This window comes from Antennarius striatus, chromosome 5, assembly GCF_040054535.1.
Source record: "Antennarius striatus isolate MH-2024 chromosome 5, ASM4005453v1, whole genome shotgun sequence".
In the NCBI taxonomy this organism is placed as follows: Eukaryota; Metazoa; Chordata; class Actinopteri; order Lophiiformes; family Antennariidae; genus Antennarius; species Antennarius striatus.
This window is the reverse complement of record NC_090780.1, coordinates 2,824,844-2,831,782: the sequence shown is the minus strand read 5'-3', so window position 1 is coordinate 2,831,782 and position 6,939 is coordinate 2,824,844.

Sequence of the window (6,939 nt, the reverse complement as noted above, 5' to 3'; positions counted from 1 at the left end):
TCTGGAACATAATTCAGATGGTGCACAGATGGTTGGTGCATGGCTTCTGTTGTGCTACAGCTATTCCTTTCTGTGGCCCAATCGCTTATTGAGTGAAATTTCTCATCATCATCATCATCATCACCATGATGCCTGACAGGAGGTCTGTGCAGTGACAGGTATTGATAGTTGAATGGGATAATTACCTTTAGAGTCTCTTTCATAAGGACTGTCCTACCTTCAGTTAGCCATCTGGGTGAGTCCCATCTCTTAGCAGCTGGTTGGTCCATGCTGCTAGTATTGTTAATTTCTTTAGCCATTATGTTACGTTACGTTACACTCTTTCTTGGATGTCTGCCATTGAGATAGTAACTGGTTCTTGCTGTGGAAAGTTGCTGCAGTCAAATCCATGGTTCATTAACCACTGGATATCAGTATTGTGTGATGCTTCTGTTTGCCATATGCACTTCTGGTATTTTATATTTCTTCAGCCTGGGGGTCAGAGCGAGCTACATCTCAGGTGCCTCGTTCTAAGTCCTGGATGCCTTTTTATTCAACAGGATTTCTTTTCTGCAGCTCTGGTATTAAGCTAAAACTCTATTTTGTTTTTATTTTGTCTTCTCTCCTTCTCTTTCATAATGGGTACTGCTATTTATGCACCATCTCTATTACTCTTGCTGTAATGTATATCAGGTAATTGGTCACTGCTATGATCCCTGAAGGAATTGTCCATTGCACAACATTCACATCCACAAGATCTTCTGAAAGGAACTTGGCAAGTCTGCTTTGGTATCCTACATGGGCAGCGGTAGTGGGTTTGTAGAATTTGAGGCAATTGAAGGCAGCTTATATTGCCTGACTTTCAGATACCTTTGCAGGATTGTGCATGAGAATGGACCGCTCCACACCTTTGTCCCTCAAAGCAATTCAGATTTCTAAATTTGAGACTGCTTGCCCTAGAAATGGTGGCAAGGATCTGGGACCACTTGGGCTTTGGAATCTGTTCACCTCAAAGGAGCTGACTACATTCTCCTGATTCTTCTCCATGGGAGGTAATGATCCCCCAATTGTCACAGACACATTAGTTCTGTCTTGGCTAAAAGTTCTTTTGCATGTATTTCCTTCACTTGACCTACGACCATCCCTCGTATGGAGACGTTGCTGAATTCAAAATTTTACTCTGACCTACTTTCATTGACCAAAGCACACTGGCCTTCTCCTTCGTCTTTCTATCTTATCCGGTTCCTGAGTGTACAAAATTTGAAATTTGACCTTGACCTAGTTTTCTCAAGGTCAGCATCTGATTTTCATCCCCTTTCTATCTTCAACGTTTGCGAAGATATTTGGTGGACTAACGGACGGACGAACGGACAGACAAACACACAAACACTGACAATTATAATAAATGCGTCACCACTTTGCAGCAGGATGTGATTAATGACAAAACAATTATTTCTACCCTTTTAATGAGTTTGTCTCATTTTTTGATTTGCAAACCTACACTGATGGGGTTTCCTACTTATTTCCACGTAATTCTACTTATGGAAATTGAATCAATGCCAAAACCGATGAATCACTTAAAGATCTTTAGGCATTATGTACTTGTATACTGGTATTTTAATCTAGTACACTAATGTTACCCACCAAGGTAACATTAGTGTCCTAATGAATGATGGATTCTCATTCATCTCAACCAGAGCTTGGACTCCTGCGGCCATAATTTACCATCTGCAGCATTTCAAGGCATTTCCACACATACAAATTCAGTTTGGAAGCTTTGTAAAATCATACATGTATCTTATTTCACTTAGAGAAAGTTTGAAGACCCAAAATCACAATGTGTTATCTCTTGTCAGCATTTTTGTTGTTATTTCCCTTCATTTGCTGTCAAGGTATCCCAATTCTATCTGACATTTCCACATCACATGATCAAATATTATATAATAAGATATATACACATATTTAAATATATATATATATATATATATATATATATATATATATATATATATATATATATATATATATATATATATATATATATATATATATATATATATATACACACACACACACACACACACACATATATAAGAATGATATGATTTTCATTTTTAATATATGAGCATATCACATGCTCCTGGTTGTCTACATGGGAAATGGCAAAGACCTTAATAAACAGGGTATGAGGTAAATAAAGTACAGTCAACAAAGACGGTGGTGGTGTGGATATGTAGTTTTACAACCACCTGTGTGTAGCCATCATAATTTCCCAGTGAGTTCCCCTGAGGTGAAGGAACTATGATGCAGGTGTCTCATCCTCTGCCTGCGTGTTTAATATAAAGAGAATATATTTGTGTTGTGCTGCCTTGATGTGTGCCCAGTGCACATGCTATTGTTTCTGTGTGTATTCTGTAACATGAGGTGGTGTGTCGGAGCAGGGAGCTGTGACTCAGGAGGAAACAGGTTCTCCTGAGCGAAGACAACAGGATGCCCTCGACGGCACCATCCTAACACTCAGGCATATGTGCTGGGATAACTGGGGGGGGTATTCATGTTCATTTCTTTTTTAGCACTGTGCAAAATGAACATAAAGAAGGAGAAAGCCATTTATTTCCTAGTCACATCTATGTTGTATAGGTACATGAGGACAAGTGCATCTTTTATATAACAAGTTATATGAAAGTAAACTTACTTCAACAACAGTTACTTCTGACGTCCCCCAAAGAATGTGTCTCAACCTGTTTCTTGTGACACATATGAGCTGTCAGACTGACAGTGACAGCAAAGAACATTTTCCAGCTGGGAAAATGATTTATGATTTTCACTCAATAACCAGCGTGACTTGTAGCAACACCAGTGGATTCTAGTCTTTTGAAGCTACTGTCAGTAAAGAAACTGGTATGTTAGACATATGTACCCAAGTAGAGCTGAAGGGCTGTTTATATGACAGCAGGTTTATCGTGAAGAACTGAACTTCTGCCGCAATTTATCTGTTTTGTTTTGCAAAGCAGCTGAATGGAGGCTGGATAATGTTAACCTTAGAACATGCATGAAACAGTGATTTGTTATCTAGAATGTCTTGAATGTGAGTTAATACAAAAGCTTCAAATCAAATAATGTTTAATGCATTAAGACATTTCACTGCAGCACACGTTAGGTAGAGGAGGTCAGGGAGGGGACTTCCAACATTTGATTCCAGTTGTTTTGCTTGTCTTTTCTGTTACAAACTAGAAGTTCGCCTGTTCAAAAGTATTTTCATGGCTTCGTAAATGACAGCTCTCAAACTAAAAGGACAAAATATTTGTTTCAAGTTAAAAAGCATGTTTCTATGCAATATTTTCACAGACTGAATAGCTCACCTTGCTCATGCCTATCTTCACTCACTGTAAAGTAAGTCTTGTGAAAAAGTTTTTCAAAAAGTACAAAACTATTAATAAAAGAAAAAAGGTACAGAAATCCATGTCTGATGGAAAACAACTTCAAAATGAACTTATTTCTGTTAAAAGGGTAAAACATACATTACAATACCCTGAGATGCAGTGTCACTATTTTTCAATATTTTCATAACACAAAATTTGTACCAAATATGAAAAGTACAGAATAATGTTGATCTGTCAAAATAACAACAAGAAAAAGCGATATTATAGCAGTAATACTTTTATTTTGCCGTCTGTTTGCACAAAGCAATATGTAACCCTTAGGAAGAGGTTGTTTTTATCAGTACTGTACTATTAACAGCCGTGACCTTATGAACTCAGCGACATGACATGGGATGCCACGCGTGCCAAAACCAAACATGTTACACTTCGCCAGTGACATGTTTAACTCATCATTGTACTTGATCATGATGCTTTAATTGAGGGGAATTTTGCGTTTACTGAGGGAAAATCTATTTTACAACACGCATACATGCTGGAAAAAAAAAATCCTTTATTGTGGCATTTCATCACTGAGATACAAAATGACAATGTCTCTGGGAAGTACCGTGACCCAGACACCATGAACCAGTCAGCCTCAGGTTCAAACAGCAGACGGGGCAGCCAGCTCCTTTCTTCCACTGGAATGTGTGGTGAGGAAATAAAAGCTGCCATTGTTTCTCTGTCTATCTGTCCTCTCGCCAACTGGTAGTATCTGCTAACATACTGTACGCTTCACAATGTGTCACTAATGTTTTCCTGTCAGGATGCAAAAGATGCTCTGATTAAATTACCGAGATGTCAGCTAAGATTTTTAATTAATGAGAAGAATCTGTCCATAACTCTGCCCGTATCTTCGCAAGTTACGCTCTTGTAGTTGACTTTTTTTGTTGATGTGAATGTCATGTAAGTGTTGTTATTCCATTCTGAGAGAGAAGAGATATAAATACGAGGAGAGAATTCATTTAATAGTATATATATATATATATATATATATATATGAAAGGAAGAATGGGCATTATAATAACCATGTTTTCATTGATACACCCCCTGTTAATCCCCCAAAGGATAAACCTTAGCTTCTCCACACAGGCCAGCTGCCACATGACATTTCCTTGACATGTCCAAAGTTCTACATTTCTCTATTTCCTGTAATTGCAATCTGAAACCTCGTGATTATTTCCAGGGTCCCAGATGTTATGTTTTCTATTTTGCTCATGAAAATGAACAATTCAAATAAAAAAAAAAACATTCATTAAATAAATTATCTGCATCTTCTCAGCAAACCACTGAAAGAAGGGATTGTGAATGACAAAAGAATGGTTGGAAACTGTCAAACATTTGCTGATGTGGGAGAAGTGGAATGTGCTTGAATACCTATAGTTTTATGGATTTCTTATCATTGAAATATAGATAAACGTGAGCCAATAAGAAACATCAGCACTCTGTGACATAGATTCTATTATTGGATAGATAAGTCCCATTCTTTGAGTTCTGTCTAACAGGTTGATCCAGACTGTTACAAAATTGTCAAACTGGGTTCAGCTCTTCTAACACGCCATAATGCAGTTAGGATGAACATTATTGCAATACTCATCTAATCATCATCTGAATTGGTTTCTTCTTCTTTTTTCCCCAGTTATTTTTTCCTGTTTAAATCACCATAAATTCAATGAACATTTTTGTACATTCTAAAGTAGATACCAGTCAATCTAAATCATAAGATCTTTATTATGCATTTGCCTTTGTTTATTATACTCAAAACATCACAGTACTAAAAGGTAAATCTGTAAAAGCATAAGTCTGAGGCGTTCTGGTACAACAACCGACTTTGCTTTGAGAGAACCAGGGTTAACTCTGCCTTCCCTCCACTAAAAGCATACTCTCTCCCTCTGGCTTTAATAAACACACACAGCATCACTCCATTCTTCCCCACTGGGACCAGTGATGGAGCAGCCCTCCCTTCCAGTGAGACAGCTCTCACCCCGGCTGGTTATACGCCGTGTGTGTTATTCAACTGACCCTGGCCTCAAACCGTACAGCAAGGAGGCCCATTGGGTACACATGCAGGGTTGTAAAAGGGTTTCAACTGTAACATACTGCAGATATGTTGATGCAGATTCTCATTCTGAAGAGTCCAACAATGAAAAATGGTTACTATCAAGAGTGGGTCAAAACACAACCAATCCATGCCCACTTCTGAATGATAATTATTTTACTTCCTTTTCGTTAATTTGACTGGGTCATGTAAAAATATGTACATATAATTTTAGATGCATATATATTTACTTCATTTTTACAGATTTGTATAAATGATGTCCAATAACTGAAGCATCCATGAAGAAGTGCATTTAAACTATGCATGTGTGCATGTGCAGATACACACATGCATAATAGTGCACGTACATACACTCCCACTTCAGAGCTGCTCTGCACCTCTCTTTGCCCTCCTCACTGCCCCCCATGTCTCTGGAATGTGGGAATGATTGCCTTAATTTTATAAAGCGCACAGCTTCCTTTGGTTCAATTTTCACCAACACCATAAAAAAGCAGTAGTTGTAAGGTCAGCAAGAACCCATCTGGTTTTGCCATTGCTGCGGCTTTAATGACCAGGTAATAAAAGTTCAATTTGACAGAAATTACAACAGATGTTTCAGGCTGTACGCCTCAGACAGAGTTGGTTCCACAGCACGATGAAACCCCATTCTGCAAGAGCATTCTCATAGGTCTAATATACTGTATAAAATGACTCATGTTTGTACAGCACAAGAAATCACATCAGCTCTGCATACATATATACTAATTTCATCAACACACATTATTTTTTTCAGCAACCCAAGGCAGTGGATAGAATTTAGCAGACAACACAAAATACTCTACATAGAAAGATTTTTTTCTTAAAAAAAGGAAGATTGTGTGAGAAATGAGTAAGATAGATGATAACATTGAAGATGGTTGGTGTACAGCTACAGCAGTGCTAGATATAAATAAATAATACCATACAGTATTTAATTTAATAAAAAGCAGTGGAAAAAGTATTTTCCCTTGATTTCAATAAACTGTCAGCTCTCAACATTTTTTTTTCCAGATATGTGGCCCACAAAAAATGAATGTTGGTTCCCCAGATTCAGTCTGAACTCTGGAGACAGTTTGTCTCAAATGAGCTGAGGTTTGTTTTGCTCACTGTAACAGATCTACTGCAGATATCTATTTATCTACTGCAGATTATAAAATATTAATAAGCAGTTTAACACCCATAAGGAGTGGTTGTTATAGCACAGAAACCTACTTGGTGCAATTCAAACCATGTCAACAAACCTCTGGTAAAAGCTACCTTTGTTTCAGAGTGAAGATGAGTCATGTCAGATAACGTGTGTGTGTGTGTGTGTGTGTGTATTTGGGTTATGTCAATCTGTTAGATTGACCTATGCTGTAAAGTGTTAACACCGCGTAGCCCCCACCTGTATGAAAAATATTTAAAAACTGTCATCATGTTGAATAAACACCTCTTAACATGTTCTCAACCACAGGTGAGAACAAG